Source organism: Balearica regulorum, chromosome 6, assembly GCF_011004875.1.
Source record: "Balearica regulorum gibbericeps isolate bBalReg1 chromosome 6, bBalReg1.pri, whole genome shotgun sequence".
Classification (NCBI taxonomy): domain Eukaryota; kingdom Metazoa; phylum Chordata; class Aves; order Gruiformes; family Gruidae; genus Balearica; species Balearica regulorum.
Genome location: NC_046189.1, coordinates 19754202 through 19779647, shown reverse-complemented (window position 1 = coordinate 19779647; position 25446 = coordinate 19754202). Strand labels below are relative to the sequence as shown.

The 25446-nt window shown below is 38.5% G+C and overlaps 1 long non-coding RNA gene across 4 annotated transcripts in view; it reads right to left on the bottom strand.

Annotated features, from left to right (window-relative positions):
* Positions 1–25446, bottom strand: part of LOC142602353 (uncharacterized) — a 49360-nt gene that overhangs the window by 8039 nt on the left and 15875 nt on the right. For 2 of the 4 annotated variants that reach the window (XR_012836083.1, XR_012836085.1), the window contains exons 3-7: positions 18123–18208; positions 16235–16443; positions 3655–3895; positions 2044–2210; positions 1764–1924 (exon numbers count right to left, since the gene is read on the bottom strand). This is a non-coding gene — a long non-coding RNA (uncharacterized LOC142602353). The remainder of the gene's footprint in view (positions 1–1763; positions 1925–2043; positions 2211–3654; positions 3896–16234; positions 16444–18122; positions 18209–25446) is intronic. The other 2 variants (XR_012836086.1, XR_012836084.1) reach the window with 2 other exon arrangements.

Here is a 25446-nt window from a genome sequence, read left to right as displayed (position 1 = left end):
TGCTAGCCTTGTGGTGGCTATGAAAGGGTAGGCTGTGAAACTACCTGATCCAGTATGAAGTCTACCAGGCAAACCTTCTCTTCAAAAATCTTTCATTAAATTTGAGCTAGCAGAGTGAGTTGTACCAGTATGGACCTTTGTATATATGAGGTTGGAATATTTTTGACTCAAAATATCGCATGCCACAAAACCATATTTAATGTTTCGTAGTCCCATGATTTATAATATCTGACTACAGACAGAAAAGTATACTTACTGTTAGTAAAATATACTTAGCTTTTGTTTTCAGTGTAAACCTTCCATAAACAAAGAGTAAAGTTTGAGGGCAGGATCTGTTTATCTTCAAGAGTTTGCACAGTTATAAACAGCACTGCATTTAACAAAAAAGGAGCATTTGGAAGAGCTACCGGTAGAAATACAGCTCATGACTTTAAAATATATTTTCCAGTTTTTCTGTTTTCCTATGCTTGTCCTGGGGTTAAAAGTAAATTTAGAGGAAATATTTTTACACATACACAATCCCACTCTATCGAGGAAATAGAGTTTTGCAAGCAAATGTTCAGAATTTCTCCCTGTTCCAATAATTTTCTTTTTAATTTACATTAATAATTGGGGATCAGTTACTGTTTGGCTAGACTCTGTGTGTGTGTGACGGGGAAAGATGAACAGAGAGGAGATGAAGACATGGCCAAAGAAGTCTTCCTTGTCTTCAGTCAACCTGCAGGAAAAGTCAGTCACAACTGCAGTGCTCTGGGCCAGCCCATTCTGACCCTCTGGGGTGCAGGGCAAAGAGGAAGAGTACTGCCATTGCCACAGATGGGTTCAGTTCACCACCAGAGTGGCATATGAGTGGCTCAAAAGGTACTCCAAACTGAGGAGGAATCCCAACTCTTTGAATTTGTTGAGACAATGTAACTCTGCCCTGTTCCTTGTTCTGGGTTGCTTGTATTGTGAACTGCTTAGTTGTAAGACAAGTGAAGGTAGAACTGATGCTAGGGTTATCTTTGAATTACACAAAAGCAGCATCAAAGAGGCACTGGAAATAAGATTACGCACAACAGCGTCTGTGTATCTGTGTAGCCACAGTACTAATGTAATACTATAGAAAGCTGATTTATTACCAACATCTTGTTCCAGGAGCTTGCAGCCCTGTTTCATACTTTGAATGCCTCATTATACAGAATCTGCACCTCTGGACTCTTCCTTTTCTGGGTGGTGTCATTTTGAAGTAATACATTATCAGTTTCCATCATCTGGCGATGCATTACCAGAATACATCAGAAAAACAGCTGGCTCAGTCTCTCAATCCTTGGCGTCCAGCAACAGCTGACTGTGATGATATATTACATGAACTCTTCAGTCTATCATTGTAATACATCAAAACAAGGGACTGGTCTGAAGGTGTATTACTCAAAGAAAGTCAAACCTGAGTGAACCTGTCCAGGAGAGGGGTTCTGATTTAATTATGGAATAGAAGTTACAGTACACTGCTCAGAGAAGGTTTGTTAACTTCAAAATTTTGGTGCATTGGTAAAATACAATTTGCATTCATACAGATGATATTATGGGAGAAGGTCATATTGTTACTCAGTTTGGAGACAAACACCTTGACAATCAGAATTCTGTCAAAATGTTGCAGTGTGCTGTGTATCAGAGTGGCTGCGCATTTTATAATTGAGCCAAGTGGGATCTGAGTTCAGCTGATAATCATAAGCACCAATTCCTATTATTTTAATTTATTTATGGAAAACATAGGCAAGAACCTGATATTTGAGTGTAGTAACTGAAAGAGCATCCCATCACTGGGTTCTTACTGCTGCCTCCTTTGGTGGCACACTCAGCAGGTTCCAGCTGATGTTGTGAGTATGTGGAAAAGCAGAAGCAGAGAAGAGGGCCCAAGGCACTGGCAGGGAAAGAGCTGGAGCTGAAAAAAGGAAAAAATAGAAACTGAGGCAATTATCAGCAAATAAATATTAAAAAAAAATTAATTAAAAACTTTTCATAAGAGCTTAATTTACTGTAGCTATTTACACCAGGCCTCACCTTGCTGGATGAACAAGAACCTCCCGTTGATCAGGACTGCAGACTTGACGTAGGAGTATCTTGGGCTCACAAGGACTGCAGTAGAGAGAGTGTCTACATTTCTCTCTCCATTTAACTACGGCTTCCATTCAGTTCAAAAGACAGGAAATGCTCCCAAAACGTTCCCTCTGGATTGGATTCACACAGACAGTTAGAGTATGAGCTGCACTTTTCATCTGCAAACCCAGTGATGGCAGGCAGGGCATGACAGGAAGTTCAACCAATTAGAACTAAGGCAGCAAAAAGTTTGTTTGCCTCTAATGCCAGAAGTATTAGTTCTCAGTATTGTTTCAGAGACTCAACTGCCTCACCATTTTTCTGCCTATGCCAAGTTCCAGCTTCTTTTTAATGGGGCTCAGAATAGCTCCTTCAGCATATGCTACTGACTTCACATCTCACTGTTTTCTGTATGTCCCTGTAATATCAGCCTCCATGATCCCTTTCTTCTCCTGCCTGTCATGCTTCTATGCGCTCAGCTTTATATGCTTCCAGTAGTGGCCTTAGAATTGAACACTTTCCTGATGAAAATTCCTGTAAGCTTACTTCAGCAACTTTCCATCCTGTAGCTCTATCTACACAAAGTAAACTGGTTGGTTTGATGCAGATAAACATATGCTAAAACCAGGCCATAGCACATTATTACTTTAATCTATCTTTTTTCCTGTCTCTGCTATTATTCATTGCTATAGAATAGAACAGAACAGAATATTTCAGTTGGAAGGGACCTACAACAACAATCTAGCCCATCTGCTCTCTATCTACAAGTAGAGAAAACTTTGTGAGTGAGAGTTGCAGCATCTGAACTACTAGCAGAAAAAAAACAGAGATTAATTTCCTAGTGAATTGGGAAAATGAGGGACATACATTTTTCTGCTCCATGTTTCTGTTCAGTAGAAGCATCCAGTATCTAGTGTTCTTTAGCAGATATTTGAGAACATAAGCTGATCTGAGATGGGGACAATGGGCAGAAGTTGTTTTAGATAGCATAATATATTATAAGCATCATGAATCAAAAACATACCTGAGAATGAACGTTTCACCAATATGTTCTATTCATCAGGACATTATTTAATAATAACATTATTATTGTTATTTACAAGATCTAAACAGTCCTTTATTTACAAAAGAGATGGCTCACATTGATACGCATGACAAGAGCCCGTGAATAAAACATGTAGCAAGAACAGATTAAAAGTGTGATCAGTAGTTAATGAGAATGGACTAACACAGGGCTGTTACACCCACTTTTGTAAGCAATGAAAATGGTTCAGTGTGCTATAGATTTAGTTGTGAATGTGGATGACGTGTCCTTTGCTGCAACATCTTGCTATATTGGGCTTGTGGGAGGGTGCGAGTGAGGATTAAGGAGAATAGAGACATGGGATGACACATGTAAACACCAGTTACAAAATAGCAGGAAGGTGAGGAATTGATTAATGGATAATATTCCATAAGGATGCCTCAGTGAGGGGACAGGTGAGACAGCAGCTGAGATAAAGAATGCCTCAGTGAAAGGATCTTCTTTCACTAGCTTGCTGTTTTTTTAAAATATCAAAGTCCTGCAGAATTCACCTTTTCAGTACAATGCGAAAGAGCAGCTCTGTAGCAGCACAGTCACCTGAGGCGTGTGCCCTCTTTGTCAGATGATGCGGGAACTACTATGACCTCCGTAGTTTTCCTCACTGACACAGTGACTCCATCTTCCCAGTAGATAGGAACTTAGATTTTGTTACAGGAATGTAACAAGGCAAGCACACTGTAAGAGTCATAAATGCTGTGTGGCTAGCCATTTCCCAGTGTCACCTGTCTGGTACTGAAAGCAGAATAATCAGAAAATAAGAATTAGGGTATGTTTAAACACATCATTCAAGGAAAATCAGCAGATTAAGAACTTATACTCTGGTTGCACTTGGAGGATGTATCTTTGTTCAGTGGGAACACACCTGAGCCATATAACTACTTGTGATTTATTGACTGAAAGGGCCGGATTTGTCTGTGATGACCTGATCTAGTTGAAGATGTCCCTGCTCATTGCAGGGAAGTTGTGCTAGATGACATTTAAAGGTCCTTTCCAACCCAAACCATTATATGGACTCAGGCCCACCAATGTCAGGCAACGCAGTGTCCAGTGGAACCTCAAGCAGAGCTACAGAGCAAAGCTGGACATAACCAGCCTTTGACCACTAACCCTCACCCTGTCCTTGTGCTTCACCCTATGAATTCCAAAGGGAATGATCTGGAAAAAAACACTGCTGTAAATAATATCGCACTTCATAGACAAAAAAGGCAAAGTATCTATGCTGAGGCACTTCCGCCTTCCTTAGGATGGGAAAGCACAGGAGAAGAGCTTTTGGAAGAAGAAAATCATTGCTTTTCTTCTTTCTCTGGTGGATACTACTAAAGTATGACAGGTGTTATTTAGATATATGGAACAAATGATGTTTTGATAAATTCTTGTTTACACTCAGCAGCATTTTTAACCTGACAAAAGTGTACCAGCCAGCCTGTGAACACCATGGAGGACTTAACATATACCAGTGAATTATACAAGAAACTCCTGTATATTGTGACAACAGCCAAAGCCAGGCAGCCAGTTAAAGACTTTGAGAGATCTGACAAAATCCTATTTTTGTTACAATCTTTTCCCTGTTTTCTCTAATTGTCTTATGGGACTTCAGGGTACATGTGCTTAGTTGCCTAAACTAGTACCTAATACTGCAAGTTTTCCAGAACATTATTTTCTGCTTCCAAGCACCATGCTCCCACCAACATAGTGATAAAAATAGTGGTTAAGTGTGCACCTGTTCATATATATATATATATATATAACTAAATCCATTTTAATGAGCTGAATGAACCCATTCACTAGCCCAAGGCACACCCACACTGTAGGTCATTTTTAAGGAGCACACAGAGATGATAGACTCAAACCTCAAAACCACTCATACAGCTGAATTTTGTCCTGACTTCTACTAGCCAGTGAATTCAAGACAAAAATGAACAAATCAAGGTCAATTACCTTATATATCTTCTTTCTTCCAGGAACTCAGAGCAATAAACCCTCCAGAGAAGGTCACTAGTTTTTTAACCTCATCTAGGAATCTACTTGAAGTTAGTGTGGCACTTGATTCTGGCACTCTCTGCAGTATCAGTGCTTCATTGTCATTTAGTATTTGGACATCTGAGTTGCTATATTGTTCTATTTCTAGGAAAATAATTTCTTGTGTTGACTACAGTTATTCTTTTCCTCTTCATTTCTGTATTATAAACCATCTTGAGCTCATCAGAGATATTATTAGTAATTTATTGTTACCTTTTTCTATGTACTTTGAAGACCAACATTCCCCAGCCACAAGTGTCAGCATGTTAAGTGCCGTTCAGACATTTGAACATAATATACTCTGTTTCTAAGGCTTCCGTTGTATTACTAGTATGATAATTATTACAGCAAATGATAAAATACTGCAAAATTGTTTTCTCCCCCCTTAATAACATAAATAAAAGGAGCAATTAATTTCCTACAACAAAAACAGGCAATACAATAACGTACAAATGTGGAGTTTCTTCATTATTGCATCAAATTGCAAAACGGAAACATATAATTTCAAAAGGCTCATAAGCAAAAATGGAAACACAGCTGATGTTGCGTCAGCATGTAGTACAAAACTGTGAAGCTTGCACAGCTCACAGCTAGTCTCCTCAAATGAACCAGATAACATTTCTAAACGAAAATACATAACACAAAGAAGATTCTCCTTTTTTTAAGGCAATACTTCCAGAATTTAAGGCAATTTTCCAGGATGTTACTTCTCTATATGCATCCAATACTATAAGCTTACAGCATCACCAGTTATTTTAAAACCTTTCTATCATGCATAGCTACATCTATAGCTTTATCAAGGCATCTTATGACAGATGGCAATAGTGTTTTCAAATGGAATCAATGTACTTCAAAACTGATACACCTCCCTCTACACCCCATATATTTAGCAGATATGGTTTTAAACCCACTTTCTGCACTGGTATTTTGGTTTGTTTGGGTTTAGGTTGCTGAGAAAAGGTAACACATTTTCTTTGACATCTCGTGCAATTTTACAAGTATTCAGGGCACATTCCCTGCTTTGCATGGAAAATGTATTTGCACAGTTGTCAGAATGATGGACAGGGGGAGAATGATAGGAAGGAGCACTGATCTTTGCTTGTTATTACATACAATAGCCCAGTAGGAATCATGATGTGTTGGTGAGACAAACTGTGTCCCATTCTGGAACATATTAAGTTTGTCTCCAGGACACACATGACTTCACTAGGGTGTCTAACCTCATTCATAATAGATGCTAATCTTTTCAGGGCTGACTGATGACAGCACTTCCTGCCCTTCACGGAATTAGAGCTGGGTTTTATCAAAGGACTCAAACTGCCTGCTAATTAGACTAATTCCCTTCATCATGAATTATTTATTTCCATTGGTAACCGATCACTGTGACATTAATGGGTTCTGCTCAACTTAGTTTCATACTAATATACACTATAAGTTAAATGTTTAAAAACTCCTGATACTTCACTCCAGGTCAAGTGTATCTACACATAACTCTTGATGTTTTCAATAGAGTTTTGATAATTAAAGACTTTTAGAATAAAGTGCTCATTGCTAAGAAAAAAGAAAATGAAGAATTATTTTAAAATTCTGAAATCAAGTTGGGTTTTTTCCCCTAAAATGTGACATAATATATACAAATTTATTTAAGATTAATAATAAGAGCCCTCTACTACACAAATAGAGTTTCAAGGCAATTCACAGAAGTGAATGCATGCCCTCAGCCAGAACACATAGTGCCTGTGTGTTCAAAATTCTCACCCAGTGCAAGAAGTTTTGGCATTACAATATCAAAAATAAGTTCTGTACTTAGGTAGCAAGTATCAAATATACAAATACAAAGTAAAGATTATCTGGACAGACAGACTGCAGCCCAGTACCACAGAGTGTAGAAGACCACAGGCAGAGTGTGGATCATCAGTGAGATGGAACTGGGAAAAACACAAAGTATCATTCTGGGATGTCTTAGCGGCAGGATCTGAGCAGGACACCAGAGGTCATCTATGCAATATGTACAAGGTCTCAGCAAGAGAATTGATGGCTGGTTTTTGGCATCACTGTTCAAATGTTAATATTGACACTGAGAGAAAATCCATGGAAGAGCAACAAAAAATTAGAGCAATTTAGAAAACGTGACCAATGGGGAAAGGTTGTGAATAATGCTTGGAAAAAGATGAGAGTATGATGACATCTTCACTTATGCAGAAAGATGTTATGGTTAGGCTAGTGACCAGTTTTCTCCATCTCCACCACAAGCAGGACAGGAAATATCCATTTCAGTCTGAAGCCATAAAGATATAGCTGAGAAAGTGGGAAAAAGTTTCCTAGCTGTAAGGACAAAGCAGCACATGTGCAACCTAGATAAGAAGGTGGCAGAATTGTCACCTCTAAAGGTATTTTGGCCTGAACTAGATAGGCAGATGTTTCCTAGGGAAGGTTTGGGTGTATGTGAACTCAGCTCAGCCACAAAATTGTTTTCTATGGCACAAAGAAATGTCAGCTCAGTTACCAGAACATAAATTACTCTTATAAAATTGTTCTTCAGAATTTTGCTGTTTCTAAAGAAAAAACTGCTACTGAAAAGTTGTGATTATTTGAATATTCTCAATGATATGATTGTCTATTTTAGGAGCATTCTATACAGAATAACAATTCCATTTTCTATAATTTAACTGTTGGTCTTTTCCACTGTCATCACAGACAGTGAAATTGACTTTCATGCAATTAATTAATGGAATTTTTGTGACTCATGCACAGGGTAGTATAGCTCAGGCTGTACATTTTAAAACGGCACTGTGTCCTATTGTAGTGGGTTGACCTTGGCTGGAAACCAGGTGCTCACCAAGCTGCTCTATTACTTCCCCTCCTCAGCAGAACAGGGGTGGGGGGAGAAAATAAGATGGAGAAAACCCTCCCAAGTCAAGATAAAGGCAGTTTAATAAAGCAAAAGCAGAAGGCCACATGCGGAAGCAAAGGAAAACAAAAGATTTATTCTCTACTTCCCATCAGCAGGCAATGTCCAGCCGCTTCCTCAGGAAGCAGGGCTTCAGTACACATAGTGGTTGCACTTGGTCACTGACATCACCTCTGAACCTCTTCTCTTTCAGCAAAATCTAAAGACTTTCTGCATGTTACAGAGTTGGGCTCAAAGTTCCAATACATTTCATACGTACTCATAACTAAATGGTACATATTCTCACTCATTTCACAAAACAGATTTATTCCAGTTTGATTATCCTGTCCGTGAAATATGACAAAAATGTATACAACCTGTCAGAAGGATCAATAAAAGGCTTGTTTAGGGTAATATTTGTAGTGAAAAAGTGAGTTTAAACAGCAGAAGACAGCTGGACAAAATAGTTTATATCCCTTAGCCTAATAAATATTTGGACTACAGCCTATTTGACAAATAGTCTTTCATGTGATAGCCATAAAAGAATACATATCTTTCTAATCCACAATGATAACACGGAAGTTAGATAAAAACAAACAGAGATGATATTCAATAACCCTATGTACATTTCTATCACAGTGTGAGATACTTTGGCTGTGAAAATAAAGGTGTTATTTTTCCACTGTTGAAATAATACAGAATCAATGAGAGGCAACTGTGAGCCTCAATGGCATCAAGGGGTTTCTGTTGACATTCACAAACCAAATGAGCAGAGCTCTGCTGGATTGAGATGTCACCAGAAACCCCAAGATGGCATTACAGCCTTGTTTTTCTAAGTTGTGGTTTTTTGCAATAAACACATCCAACTCTTTTTATTTTAATTAAAAAGTCACTTTTTACATTTCTTTCCCTTTCTCCTCCTCCTATTTTTTTCAGGTTATCTGCCCTGCTCTACTTGCCTTACTCCTTTCCCCCACCCCACTCTCCTCCCTCCTGCCCCAACCATTCTCTTCTTGCCTTTCTCTCTTTTCTCATTTATCTTCTTTCTTTCGCAGTTCTCTGACCCCCCAAATCAAAACATGTGTGGAATGGGTGACTGCTCAGTGTGTTAGCAGCGCTCCCTAATGTCATTTCACTGGCACAAACTATTCCTTCAGCACTGTGGATAGACTATCCTATTAAGCCAAAAGAAATGTCACTCATGTACCACTTGTTATTTGTATAGAATAGGAGACTTCAAGTAGCTCCTGATGCAGCAATATAAAATAGCTTTCATTTCAGAGCTAATAATACCTGACACTTGAACAGAGACTTCCATTCGATGTTCTCAAACCATTTCACAGGCATTAATGAACTATGCCTCACAAGTGTGCTCTGACAAACAGGCTATTCCCATTTCACAGATGGAGATAACTGAGGAGGAGAGAGAGAGGTAATTTGTTATTACAATGTCTCTCAGGGCCCAGTTCTTCACTGTTGTATTTAAAGAGTTTCTATCACTGGCCTCAAGCCAATAGTGAGTAAATAACATTAAAGAGCACTCAGATGTTCCAAGCCTCAGTTCTTTAATAAGAGATCCCTTCTCTTTATATAACAGAGTATGTACTCCTTGCAAACTGATGTATAGACATCTTTGGGGACATTTTATTTCATAATTCTAAGTCATAAGTTACTAAGGAAAAGGAGATTGGTCTACCATCATAAATTAAATCCAGCTAACCTACCTTTTAATTCTTTATAAGCCTTTGACGTGGGGCATTCTTGAGGGGGAGTATTTTTAAAATGTGACGTGAAAAGTGTATTGTGTTATAAAAAAATAAAGTATGAGCAGAAATTTATCTTTCAGCATCATGAAAACCAGCTAAGATCACAAAATAAGAGGACAGTGGGCAGAGAGCCCTTACAAAATACATGTTAAAGAATTTGGGTATACTAGTAACTACAATTTGCTTGAATTAACAATTAAAATTATGAGTGTGTGCAGTGTTGCTCAAACTGTTCCTGAGCTGTGCTTATCAGAATTGACCAATATCATGAGATGTGACAAAAAGATGTCACTCAAATCCTCTATAAAGGACAGGTTTTTGTAGTTATTTTTAGAAGTTTTTGCTTGTTTGACAAACTGATAGAAGAAAAATTACATGAAAATACATTTAGATGTATTTTTATATAGAGTATATAGATACAAAGGGGGCACCAAGACTTGGTGTAAAAGGCCAAGGAAAAGCAGAGTAATAGGTGGGGCCATCAAGGACAATGCCTTTAAAACAAAGCAGTTTTCACTGTGTTCATGTGCACAATTTAAGGCAGGATAAACACACAGGATTCCTTACAGAATAGGGAGAAGAGGGTCGGTAAAAAAAAAAAAAATTGCTCATTTGCTACTATAGAAAACCTATTTAATTAAAATTGGTCTTGAGCAAATATGAAAGAGCAAATAGTTGCTCCAGTTTCTGAAAGTAGGCACAGTTGGAAAAAATGAAGAATCTTGCACAGACTTTGGGTTTGTTTGTTTTTTGGATTTTTTTTTTTTTTTTAACCCTGGCCACTGAAGACTCAGGAAGCATAAGAAGATAAGTTTGCATTGAGTGCTGAGGTAGTCATAGGGTATTGCATGGGACTGAGTGAATAATTGTGTGGGATGCTAGAGCAGTGGAGCAGAACCAGACAGACAGGTTATTCTGAGAGCAGGAGGAAGTTAGTATTGTGTGTCTGGGAAATCAGATGTGAAGGACAAAGAGGGACAAGAAAGAAAAAAAAAATCATCTAGGTTGAGCAGCCACTCATTCTGATTTGCTACAGGGGAGCAAAGAAGGATCACTGGAGTGAGAACAAGGGGAGCTGCACTGGATCGGGCACTTCTGGCAGTTGAAGAACATAATTTGTTCCTTCATTTTTAACAGTGTCATTATGCTTGTGGCATCCCTCATTTAAGAAGGGAACTTATCTCTCCTTGTTTGTGGGCAACACCTTGAAGGCAATGCTGATCAAATCACTCCTGTATTATGACTCAGTCTACATCTTGTCTTAAACTTAGCTAAAGTTCCCTGCAAATATGAGCTGCTATGACATAATACGTATAAATCATCCATCAAAATAAAACTATTGTCTCTAGTACCAGCCTACAAGCAGACCTCCATACAAAGTGCATCCAACCCAAACACACCCAGCCATAAACACTAATAAATATAAATATAAATATAAATATAAATATAAATATAAATATAAATAAATATAAATATAAGGGACCTCGTGCTGTTTACAATGCTCTTGTGTTTCCCATCTATCTAGAAGAACATCCCTATCCAAATTCCAAGCTAGAAGTTGGAAAGCAAATATGCTTGCATGTATGTAAGATGCATGTGAAAGCCTAAGGGTACGTAAGTCCCCACCTCCTGGTTTCTCCCAAGTCTGGCAGCTAGCTCATCCACCCCCTCAGGAACACTGCTGATGAGCTGGGATTTATAGACACCTGCCTAACTACAACTTCCAGCTGCTGCTTTTGAAATAAAAGAACAGGTCTGTGATTTGTTACAAGCCACCTACATGAATAAAAGGCACCCCCGCAAATTCTGTCCGTGACAGATTCTTTGCAGAACATTGCTTTGAAATCAGCCTCCATGCTAAAATGAACAATCAGACAGTTACCACAAAACCAGCATCATTTTGGTTCCACATCTGCACATCACCCATGAGAAAGGAGCCCATGTTTCATTGGACTTTTGGACATCATTAAAACAAGCATGTTGTGCAACATCAACAGTGGGAGAGACCTGGGATCATAAAGTACATATTGTACTGTACAGAACACTGTCAGCCACAGCCATGATTCTGAGGCAGCAAAGTGCATTTTCAGAAGTGTCTTCATACATGCTCACAAGAGAAACAGCATCAACTGATAGAAAACTTCACAGGAAATTGGTGGATGATTATAGTGGCCATTTATTAGCATAGCATTTAAGCTCACCAGAAGTCCAGGGCCCATAACACTTATTACTTTAGCCTGGCAATTTACAACTTTTTAATATTTTTTTTTTTTTTTTGGTGACAAGAGATCCATGCTCAGCTAAAGTTATGCCCCTGATAGTCCCAAAGGTAAAGTGAAGGCACATAATGAGTACTTTGAACAAATGTCCATCGGTAAATCCAACAAATAGAAATGAAAATCCTTTTTTTCAGCTCCTGTAACTTTTAAATTCCAGGAAGCTAAAACCAAGAGATATCTGCTTTGTTTCATAACATCCAATTATGCAACTACTACTATTTCTGGAGATACTGGCCTGTAAGAATTACTCTTTCAGTACGAAGGAACCAAACAAAAAATACCCAAACAGCAAAACTTTGATATTTATGCATGAGAAGATTTTTGAACCACTCAGTGAGTCATTTTATGGAGCAATTAACTTTCCTTTTTATGTAGATTTTTTTTTCTTCATCTGCCACCTTTTTAATAGTCCTTTGCATAAATTGGTAAAATAATTTCTCATTCCCTCAGAAACAACAGCTGCATTGTGAACTCCTGAATTGGCATGTCTTTGGAATATATTACAATAATTCAGAAACTGCTGCCATTTTTGTCAAGCTTTCATTCATACGAAGGTTGCGTCAAACATCCCAGCCTCCCTCTCCCTTTCATTGCTATTGCTGACCTCGGTTAGGTTGTCCAGCCGCTTCCCCTGCTCTCCCAACTCCCTCTCCCGCCTCCAGTCTCAGCTCACTCTCTCTCAAGCTCTTCACACAAATCTCCTTCCCTTGCCCCTCCCTAGGTCTGGCTTTCCGTAGCCTTCTCAGTCGAATTAGACACAAATGACTTCTCTTGACTTTCAAAGCCCTTTGTGGCCTATCTGCTCACCACTGACCCTCTCATGTTCAATATCAAAAGGTCAGCTCTTGCTTCCAATTAGTCTATGAGCCAAGGTACCTTCCTCTGACTGTAATGCTTGCAAACAAGCCCCGTCATGCTCTTTCCTCTGTTGCCCCTCACACTTGGGGAAGGAAACGCCTATCAGTGTCTGCAAAGCCTTCATGCTCTGCCTTTTTAAATCCCCCCTCAGATCTCCACCTTGCCTTCAGAAACCACAGCAAGAGCCAGGCTGTTCGTGTGCCAGGGCAATGCTAACCAATGCAACAAGAGGCATTTCTAGGGCTCCTCCCTTGTTTGTACCTATTTGGTGTTGGTCCTCTACAGCAAAATGCAACTTTTGCAAGGTGTTTTGCAGCACCTTGCTGGGGATAACTTAAACTTGCAGGTCCTGCAAAGATTAAAAAAACCCCAAAAAACCAACCCCAAAACACAACAAGAGAAGCAATAATAAGGAACGTACAGATCCTTGGTTTCTAGGGCCCAGAATTGGACACTGCAAAACTCGCATCAACTGAAAATTCTTAAATTGTTACTGACTGAGAAGTCCTGGTCTGTCACCTACAAATTCAGGGTGGACCTTTCTCATTTCAGACAGAGCTGTGAAGTCTGGCAAAACTATACACTGCTTATGTGGTTCTAACTTAGTTAAAGGTGGGTAGAATTCCGCAGATTTGGCAAAAAGTTTTCTTGATCAATTTCAGAGCCCTGCCCCAACTACTAAAAATTCTTATGTTCTCAAAGAAACAGTCACCAGTGTACTTTAATTTGAGCAAATTCACCCACCTTGCCTCAGTGTTTCTGTTGAAAATAGCTGCACTGCTTTGGTTGCAGTTTTCCCAAAATTTCAGACTGAGGCATGCACGCGGGAAAAATTCATTCTGATAAAGGTTATAAGTAATTGAAATTCTATTAAGTATCTGAAATTCATTCATATGAATAACTGAAAACACGGACATTCCATGGGAAGTTTAAGGCAAACTGACAGATGATGCTCCCAGCTCCGTTATTATAAACATAGTGGTTTATTATGAAGATAATTGTGGGTTGTTCAAGTGCAGGATGGAGATGTGTGTGTGTGGGAAGTAGCAGAGAGGAGGTGGCCAAGTGAGTAGACTGTAGGTGAATAGTTGAATGGCTTAACTGTTAATTTCCTTGGGTTTTATGATTTACATTAGTATGCAGAGGAGTGGGATCTAACTCTAAGAACTTTTCTGAGCAGGGAAAAATCACACACAATGTTTACATAAGCATGTGAAATACAGAAACACTATGTATTGCATTACGTAATTTACTTGGAAGTTGTAGCTTGTTGACAGAAAGGCCCTGCTGGTTTTCACAACCTGGGAATGTAGCTTTCATGAAGCAAATTATTCTTCAAGAAATGAGCAACAATGCCATTTGCTTCATACCTCTGACACAATATTTAGCTCTGTCATTTAAATATAATTGCTCTATTTTTACAATGTTAGCGCTATTGATAAATGCAGATTGCAAGGAATAAGTAAATTCCCTTATAGTGATAAAGTGATTGTTTATTAAAAAAAGTAAGAAAGCTGACATTTATTCCACATTCTAGATTTTTTTAAAAAATGTTACCATTATTATGGTAGCTTAATTATGGTAATGGTTCAAGGTTTTTTGTGGTCTAGTATTTTTAATACTCCAGTGTAATCTACTCCAGTCATCCTTGACAGAGAATAAAGATGGGTTTTCAAGGATCACAGCTTTCAAGCTGTGTGGAAATGCCCATTTCCTGTCTTGAGAGTAATCACATACACACACACAGAAAAAGACAATGATATTTTGAGTGGTATTTATAAACTGAATCTAGGACAAAGTGCATGTTTCTGCCAAAAACCAGTTCTTTCATGGCTAAATTCACTGTGTACCCAGAAATCCCATAGTGCTAGTAAAATTGCCATCTTTAATGGGCATTTCATCCCTCTGGCAATCACAACTGCAGCCTTTAGCACTGACATGAAGCCATCACTTAAAACAGCTTGTCATTTTCCAGTGAATCTAAAATTTATACTGTTCTACAAAGTTGAAAGAAAAAAAAAATCCCAAATCCTCTAGCACCTGTTTCGTGAGTGATATGTCAATACATGTATATATATTTTCAAACAGATATAAAATGTGAAGGCTTTTGGCTCTACAGTTTACATCCTCTCCTCTGTGGTGAAATTCTTTCCATGTCTGCCTGAAATGCTGGGCTTCAAACTTAGTCAGTCTTCAAACTGACAGCCTTGACCTCTGAGTTCAACCAACCACTCCTGATGGACTGGAAGCAAGAATCTGCATTTATGATATCTCAGCCAAGCACACTGTCCAGATCAGTTAAATATGGTGTTCTTTTTGGTGCAGAGGGCAAAGACCTGATGAGATCAGGCAGCAGAAGATTCTGCAGCAGCAGCCAGAGGCTCAGAATCTCTTTTTCCCTAGTCACGTGATGCTCTCCAGAATACTCCTTTCTCTGCTTCTCCCCGACCTCATGAGGACTCAGTGCCATCTGAGGAGGATAGTTTGTTCTGGCATTAGGATACAACTTGGGTCTTACAGATGATGAAAAAGAAATTCTGATAATATCTGCACTTGCTCTATGTTCCACTGAAAAACTGATTTGGCTTTTAAGATATGTAAGATATATACATGTAATTTTTTTTTACACTTATTCAGAACACTTTTTCAGGCTTTTCTCTGCTGCCATGGATGCAATAAAATTATTAGAAAGACAGAAATAGAGAGAGATATAAAAAGAAAGAAAGGAAAGAAGGAAGGAAATAACAAAGGAAGGAAAAGGAAAAACAAGAAAAGAGAATGAGAAATAGCTAAAATTTCCAAACAATCCCTTGATTCTAGGAATGAAGGGTTTAAGAAGAACCTAGATAACAAACATCACAAATCTCAGTATCACGAAATCCAATGAAGTCATAAGAATTGACAATCTTGATTCATGTGGGTATGTTCAAAGGACAGCATGTGGATTATTTTGCTCCCACGCTGTGCATAATGTGTAAATTTTGCCTGTCTACTCTTAGTTTGGCACCTTTCAGAAGGACTAAGCAGAAATAAAATTGAACTAATCTAAGAAAGATCCATTGCACAAATAGTTTTGCATTGCTGACCTGCATTATATTTAGCAACGTTCAAACTATTCAGCTTCTGGTTGAAGCTGAAATAACAGAGTATTTTGTGTTTTTTCAGAACAGATAATTCCAAATAATAGAATATTGGAGGAGGAAGAAAAATCACATTAACACATGAATGAAGTAACATAACCTTAATCAAATAACACTACCTTCTCAACAACACTGCTGCTGACATTATCCAAGGCTCCCAGGTACCACGTGTGAGTCAGTCAATGGCTGCACAGTTCACCGGGACAGAAACTTGTATTTATTTTAAAACTCACACAATCAGGAGAGAGTTTTGGCTGTGTTGTGGGGTTTTTTCCACCAATATCGGATAGGCATTTCAGCAATTTATCTTGATTTCACAGAATTTTATCTGAAGGAAAAACATATTTTCTTAGTCAAAACAGTTTAGAAATGAAATTGTTTCAGTTTCTATTTAAAAAAACCCACACCTTATATTATATAATTCTATTCAACAGTTTAAAAAGCTGAAATACCAGTATTTCATTTTGCTCAACAAAACATTTCCTTCATCCAGAAAATTTACTAAAATACATAGGAAAGTATATATGTAAATGTATGTAAGTATCTCTATATAGTATCTGTATATAAAAACAGTTACTGCCTTTTTGAAAAGTCATTTAAAATGAGTCCTTTCTAAATGCTACCAGAGAACAGAAGAACCCTTACTTTTAAAAAGCAAGTCTTGAAAGAAAAGTGTCAGGGAACAAGGTGCTAAAAATTAACACACATGCTCCACCAGAAACCTGCTCTTTGTTTTTATTTGCTGCTTTCTAATGTGAATGTTAAGAAGTTACGCTGATGAAGTCCTTTTAAAATCAAGATCACTTCAGCAGGTCTTACAGACTCTGGTACTATTGTGTATTGTCAGCTCAATTATTTTAAGTAAAAATTCAGTCATATTTATGACATGCTGTCGGTCTATTTTGTGTTCATCATAAGATATTGGTGCAATTTTATCCATCTGAGACTAAGATCTACTCATAAATACTTCATGACTCTACTATACAGACCAATCCATGATGCACCCAAGCATGTGCACAGCTGGATACAAATATACACAATGCACAGCATAAGGAGAAACAATAGAAAGGGACAGCTCTAAAAATTAATGCGAGTTAAACAGATCTGAAATAAAGAGGAGCATATTTTAAAAGGTAATTCAAAATGATATTTTAGAGAGTAATCTCAGAGGTGTTGTGGAGGGCTGGTGCTCATTTAAAATCATTCACTTTTTTTCAGGTTTGTCATTTCCTCCTGGTTACCAACCAGTGCCTAGACAATTCCAGCAGCCTCTCTGCTGGAAGCTGGATACTGTTGCATTCACATTTAGCATCATCTGGTCAATGCCCACTCCCTCACAAAATAAGAATTGCTCGTTATTTCTCCTTCATTTAGTTCAAAATAGCGCTGTCTGTTAGCCCCAACTTTAAGCACAAGTGGGTATATTCTACCCTCCATTTTAGTATGAATGACATGACTCTGCCTAACTATGTGGCAGAGAACAGGTCTGCTTTTCCTTTTCTTGCTTCTTCAGAGTAAAAGGGGGAATCACGAGGCTTTCTGGGGGATTATGAAAAATTCCTCTGAAGATTTCTCTCATCTCTGACCCTGTATGAGTCACTTTTGAGCACCAGAAAGCAGCTTCAAGACCAGACTTACATTCTTTGGGCAGTAAATACCTTATTTTCTCTCTTCGGTATCTCCTGTAAATACTTAAACACTCAGTCACATGAAATTAACCTGTCAGAAAGGGCTGGATCACACTTAAAACTAGGTCAAGTACAGATTACAAAAACGTAGAAGTGGATCAAATGACACCCAGCTGGTGAAGCTTTGAGGTCAGAACTAAAAGAGTCTCACTTTTTTAATGTTCTGAGCAACCTGGTCTAGTGGAGGGTGTCCCTGCCCATGGCATGGAGATTGGAACTAGATGAGCTTTAAGATCCCTTCCAACCCAAACCATTCTGTTGATTCTATGATTTGCTTTCTCGATTTCAGGATATCTAAATAAATAACAACAGAACCTACTAGGACTTTCTTTAACCTTTTGGAAACAGCTTGGTTCCTGCATGCCATCCGAAGAATTCCTGTATGAAGGTCAGTGGTTGGAGAATCTGATGGTGAAGAGGATAGCAAAGATTAGAAGAGTTATCTAAAGCTACCCATCATCTGAATAAAGGGAATGCAGCAGGTATTGATCACTTCTCTAGAGAAATGTTGAAAGGGGGTGGGAAGGTCAACACATGAAGGTTACACTATCTTGAAAAGGAAAGAAATCAAAATCAAACGACAGAGGCAGGACAACAAATTCTCAATAGACTATGGATATTGTAGCACATCTGAAGGGAAATTTCACAAGGTACACAAACACACCATGGGAATATATTGTACGTCAAAAAGATGAGGCATAGGAATGCCAAAATATGATCTACATCAAAGCAGAGGGAAAACAGGGAAAATGTTACACAGCCATTAGTGTAAAAGCCAGTTGTATCTGGGACCTGTTTGTTGCAGATCTGCAATTTCTACCAGTTATTGAATAGAATTTATCAGAGACCAAAACCCAAATATACAAAATATTGTATTTAAAGGAGATGAAAATTGTGGAAAGAATTGCTGAAAGACAAAGAAACACTCCTTAAGGCACACGAGCTTCTCATTCTACTTTACATAACCTTTTCCTCCATTTGTGAACTGTTGCTGAGTACCTTTTCCTGGGTACTTGAACTAAAACTGCAAACTTTTGGTTCTAGCTACCTCTATTCAGCCCAGCACAACATAGATAAGTATATCAGACATTGGCTGTTAATGCAAGCGTGCTCTACCACAGAAATCCTACTGCCATAAAAGCTGTACTTTCTGGTTCAAGTGGGAACCTAACACTATGGACACATCACAAATCAAAGAACGAATTTGAAAGAAAAAGTCCAACTGCAGAGCACAGGTAATCAAACAAATGCTTGAAAAATGGCTTAAACCAGGCTGGAAATCTTGACAAGTATTTTGGAAAAATTATGAAGCATGGGGTTATGCTTAAAACCACATGAAACATGCTTATATTCTTTTTTAATTGAACACTATTTTAAAGACCACATTATTCAAAAGTCTGAAAAATTTCTAGAAAAATACAGGAAATTCTATGCCTGCAACATCAATTCATCTGAATTTTATTTTTTCCTATCATTAAAGGAAAATGAACCATGAAGAATTCTATTTATTCCCATGACTAATGACATTACAAACATCAAGTTTGGTCCAGTCATCTGTATCTTCGCTTAAGCCAACAGCATAGGTGAATAAGCATTTAGCAGAGATTCTAGGTTACTCTATATGTTAAATTACTGTTTTACAACTGAACACCTACTGGGAGAATTGTAAAAAATAAGTGAAGCATTTTACACTGAACACTCTCTTCAGCATCATCTCATAGTGACTCTCACCGTGATTCTAATTGGCAAAATAAATCTGGTGGTGGAAATAGAGCCACCTAAAACCAAGCTAACATTTCTTTTCCTTGGTTTCATTCTCCAGTTCATGAAAAAACTCAACCTGTTGCACATGTTTGCTCCATGCAAAAAGCCCAGGAAAGTGTATTCTCAAACATGCCTGTAAAGGATGCAGAAATACCACGCCAAAAATGTTTGGATTGCTTTCAGCAGTAGGATAGTATAAGTAACATGAGACTATATGCTTTCAAAATACTCTGGGTTGACTTTTTTCCTTCTTTATGCTGCCTTTATACTTGTGTGGTGGGTTGACCTTGGCTGGAAGCCAGGTGCCCACCAAAGCCACTCTATAACTCCCTTCCTCAGCAGGACAGGGGTGGGGGGGAGAAAATAAGATGGAAAATCCCCTCCCAAGTCAAGATAAAAGCAGTTTAATAAAGCAAAAGCAGAAGGCCATGTGTAGAAGCAAAGAGGGGAAAAAAAAAAAAAAAAAAGATTTATTCTCTACTTCCCATCAGCAGATGATGTCCAGCCACTTCCTGGGAAGCAGGGCTTCAGTACACTTAGCAGTTGCTCTGGAAGACAAACATCGTAAATAACAAAAGCCACCCACCCTCCTTTCTCTTAGCTTCTATTGCTGAGCAGATGTCATACAGTATGCAATATCCCTTTGGTCAGTTTGAGTCAGCTGTCCTGGCTCTATCCCCTCCCAACATCTTGCCCACCCCCAGCCTACTGGTGAGGGGGGGCGGGAAATGTTGGAGAGACAGCCTTGATGCTGTGCCAGCACTGCTCAGCAGTAGCCAAAACACTGGTGTGTTATCAACGCCTTGCTAGCTACCAATACACAGCACAGCACTATGGAAAATTAACTCCATCCCAGCCAGACCCAATACAATCTCCACTCCTTACTCCATACCATGTGTCATGCTTAGGTCTAACATAATTTAATACATGTATATATCTTCTAACCATTCCATTGTATTCAATTCTCATTACTGACATCCCTTCTTACCAACACTTACAACTTAAACTTAACATACTTAAACCATCTTTATACCCAACATACAGATTTATACATCCTCATTGACTACTGTCCCGTGTCCTTTAACAGATAGATATTACTCTCCTGTTCCATGGGCTTCCTCCACTCCTCCGGATGTTCACAAACAGGCCATGTCTTGGGCCCCATTTGTCAAGATGGGTGTTCAGAACAGGAGAAACAGTATGTTTGACTGTTAGGCACCCACATTGGCTTGGTTTAGGTCACCGATGCACTTTTCTGGTTCCTTGCGAAACTTACTCTTCGTCAGTTCAGCTCGTTCCTTCTACATCCTACAATGTACAACTCAGATTATAGATTATTTTTACCCCAAGGTTAAATCTCTTTGCGGCACACACCGGGTCTCCCCGTCCTTCTGCATTACCCGCCATATACACCCAGGTCCTTGAGCAAAGACAATCCCATGAATGGATTTGCCCTTTCCCATGGGAGGAGCAATGCACACACCTTCCCCAGTCACATCCCTATGTGCACTCCAGGGACCTTATCTCCTTCCATGGGCAGGACCAGGATGGTTAGCCAAGTGACTTCTGCTAAATTCGTATCCCAATGCTTCCATGTGCCATTGTCCAACGCTCTCAACGTAGTCTTTAACAGTCTGTTCTATCTCTTAATCTTTCCAGAGGCTTGTGGGTGATAGGGGATGTGATACCCTCAACTCAATGCCATGTTTCTTTGCCCAGAAGTTTATGAGGTTATTTTGGAAATGAGTCCTGTAATCTGATGCAATTCTTTCTGGGGTACCATATTGCCCCAAAATTTGCCTTTCAAGGCCTAAGATGGTGTTTTGGGCAGTGGCATAGTTTACAGAGTATGTTTCCAGCCAACCAGTAGTTGCTTCCACCATGGTGAGTATGTAGTGCTTGCTTTGGCATGTTTGTGACAGTGGTCCAACACAATCAATTTGCCAGACCTCACCAGTATCTTTGGAAAGCATAATGAAAAAGATAGAAAACAATGCTCGACTCATGTAACCTTCTAGCATCACTTACATAAAGTTTGATTCAAGTGTCCAAAAATATCTTACCCCTTCACTTACCTTGCAGAAGGGTGCCTTGCTCAGGCCTACAGAGCTTTTTGCCATTAGCTAGCTTAGTCAGGTGAACTATTGCAGAAAATCAGTGGGAGTTACCGTGGGATTTATAGCGGGAAGTCAGCGGCTAAATTTACTCACACAAACTAGCTGGCTCAGACACATACCTTTTCTTTGTACCCCAACTTGAAGCTGGGGGAGCTACTCTTAAGTACCCTTCAAAATGAATAAGAACATGATTTTGCCATTTCTGCCATTCAAGCTTTTTCTCCAGAAGCAAAAAGAGAATGAAACACTGATCTGAATACAAGGATTAAAAGGATGATTTTATGAGGCATCCTGTAACTGAATTCTGCACATAAAAAGAATAAATCTATACATTGATTTTTCCTCACTAACAAAGATAATTTACCACAAACACTGTGTTTATTACAATTCATTCTGCTGTATTTCTGCCTGGTGAAGTTATTCGTCAATTGTAAAAGGAAAAAAACCCGAAAACCACTCTCATCATTCCCATTTATTGTCCTTCTCACCTTTAACTGTTGACAAATTCCATCAATAAAAAAATTGCCAGCTGTTCTCTCTTGAATTTGCCTGACCAAACCCTTGTAAATCCATGCCAGAAGAAATGATGCTCTCCACTTTGCCTTGGCTAAACAATACAGATATCACTAGAAAGTACGAGTATTCTCATCTACAGTATAAGATCATTACATAGAACTCACAGCCTACTTTGCAAATTCACACCCCATCGCTTACAGTGATGTTAATTAGTGGGGAAGAGTAACAAGACCTAAAGGTTTTAGCACTTCTCACTTTGGAATCTCAGAGCACTCTACAAAAATAAGTAAATTCTGCCTCATAAGATCCTTGCAAATTAAATTCTTACCTGAAAGAAAAAGTAACATCTAGAACACAAAAAACCCCCACAACCCAAAATCCCCAAACTAAGGGACATATTATGAATCTGTTCTTGCCTTTGGTAGAAATTATTTGCACAGATAGACAAATTTAAATTAATTTGATTATTTCAGCAAGTAGCTGCATACCAGTAGGGATAAGCAGCTCACAATTTGACTGCAATGACACCCGAAATTCCACATTATGTCCCTTAAAAAGCCACTGTGGTGTAATGAGAAATATACTGGCTGGCCTGGAATCAGATGACCAGGACTCTTTTTTCCCCAGTCAGAAGATGCTAGAAAGAACCTAAAAAGATAAATGTAGTCCATTCACTTTACTAAAACACATAATTATGCACGACATTTACCTAGTTTCCAGTAAAGCTTTCCCAATGTCCTTAGCTAGCCTGGGATATTGTCAAGTTGCTTTTTTCATCAGGTTGTGGGGGTTTTTTTAATAATTCTCAGGATAAACTTTTGCTGGAAATTATACTAACTTCCTTTTCTGTTCTTCCTTCCATCCTTTTACTTCTTCATGTTTCTAAATTGCAAGTGTTTTAAAACAGCAACTACTTCTAATTATGTTTATACTCACAAAACCTTCCCACTTGAAGTTTCCAGATTATATTATAAAACACATAATCCCAGTGATCTTTATTCCTAGTTTTCTGCTCTAGTCAAACTTTCAGTTTTTACTCATATTGAAAACTATCGCCCCATCCCAGTTTTCACTGTAACAATATTCTGTTAAATATTACTGATTTCCTGCCATACTTTGCACATTATTGCCACCCCTCTCACAAGATACTATCAAGCAAAACTGCAAGACTTTCTTTTATGTGAGGAAAACATCAAGAAAGTGAAGAAGAGTTCTTCGCTTTTATTTATTGTTAATAGGTGCTTTTGATTCACTAAAAGCTTTCCACCCTCTCATCCTCTTATCTTTTTCCTTATCTTCAGGCTTGTTCTCACCTAGAACAGGCTCTTTCCACGTTCTTCACTACTTCAATCAGAGCGATGGTGGTACTGACTTAGAGTTACTCACCCTCTTTGGCTTGGATGGCAGTTAATTTCATGCTTTTATCCAGAATTTCAACACAGGCACCTCATTTTCTCAGTTCGTCTTCTGCGAACTTCTTTTTCCAGTGATCATCACTAGCACATTTTACCTCAAATGTGAATGTAAACAATGACCCCTGAACTAGCGAGAGCACAAGAGGAGGTGAGCAGGTACAATGGTGAAAAAACATTAATTCTGTTTCTTTCACGACATCTTTACCTCTAACACTTACAGTTGAAATGTAAAAGGTCTGGTTATCACCCACAGGCCACAGCTGGAGACAAAATATCTCCCTCTGCAATGATAGCCATGACTGACACTTGCTTCAGGGTCAGAAAGGGATCTAAAGGTTGCTTTTGTTTTAACATGTCCTTTCAACATTTTCTTTTTATCTCTGAAATGCAATAAATACAAATCAGAAAATGTTGTTGTTTCCCAATGAAGCTTTTCTGGAAACGTCACTTAAATGTTTTCATCAGAAAATGTTATTGCATTTATTTACATCTATATTTTTTATTCTTTTGGGTAACTTTTTGCCAAAACACCTCCTTTCTCCTTGTCAAGTGTATTTGTGATATGTTTAGTTTTTCTTCATTTTTGGAAATTTTTAGATTGTCAAAATTATGTTTCAGTTGTTCCTTCTAGCACACACCTTTTTTTTTTTTTTTTTGAAGACGGTGTAGATTTGAGTTGTTAGAATGGGGGAAAAGAAAGAGGGAGAAAGTAGCAAAAACAGAGAAAGGCAAGAAACAGCAAATTAAAGTTTTTAAATCAGGGTTGGTTTCTAAAACCAAAATGTAAACTAAAATTTCCATATGTGTTTTATTGGAAATCACTAATTTAAAAAAAATCCTCTAAAAATTTCAAATTTTTACTGTAATGGGAATATTCCTCTGTCACAAATTATTTTGCAGAGTAATACAACAAACGTACAGCAAATCACTTCCAAATTGTCACCTTTTCTTTTTCAGTTTCTATTTCCAGGTTTCCCTTTCTTGTCCTCTCCTATGACTTCCTTTCAGGCCCTCCCTCCCTTCTTCTTTCTAGAAATAACCTGATGTTTCTCTTCTTTGTGAGCTTTTAAAAAAACCTCTTGCTATATAATACCTGTCCACACCTTGGCTCCATCACCTCTAATATTTCCTGCTTTGCTTTGTTTTATTCCTTCTTCCTTCCCTTGTGTTGATTCCCTAATTCCCTCAACTCAACACTCATTCTTCACTTGAGTCTCCTCTATGTTCTCAGTAGAAAATGCTGATATCCATTCCTATTGGGATGGGCTTTCTTCTGTCACCTCCAATCCAAATCCAAATATTTATACCCTTGGGGGAGGAGGAAAAAGGAAAAAGAAAGCTTTCTCTCTGTGTATGCAACTCACTGATCTGTGCCTGCTCTTTTTCAAATTAAAACTTACTCTGACATGGCAGACAGCAAGCAAGACACCAAAGTGTGATGCTGCTGGCAGGCACTGGTGTGACTGGCTAGATGTGGTGTTGCAGAAGCACAAGCTGCTCAGTTGCATTCTCCTGCTCCGAAATCAGCACAGAGAGTCCAACAACAAGGAACATAACTGGAATGGGGCGCGTAGGGGTGTTTCCAACCAGAGATGCTTTGCAACACTTCATCCCCATCCAGGTGACAAGATTCACCTTTGCTGCTTCTCAGATAGGGTCCCCTTGTAGCAAATCTGAGGTTAGACCAACTGATTAGCTAAGAAGCTAACTTCCAAGACCAGGAATAGACTTCTCTGAATTACTAAAGGGAACAATATGAAGCCTTTCATTTCCATGGTCAGTATGAATGGGAAAGCAGAATAAATTAGGATGTGAGAGTCTTCATTTTTCA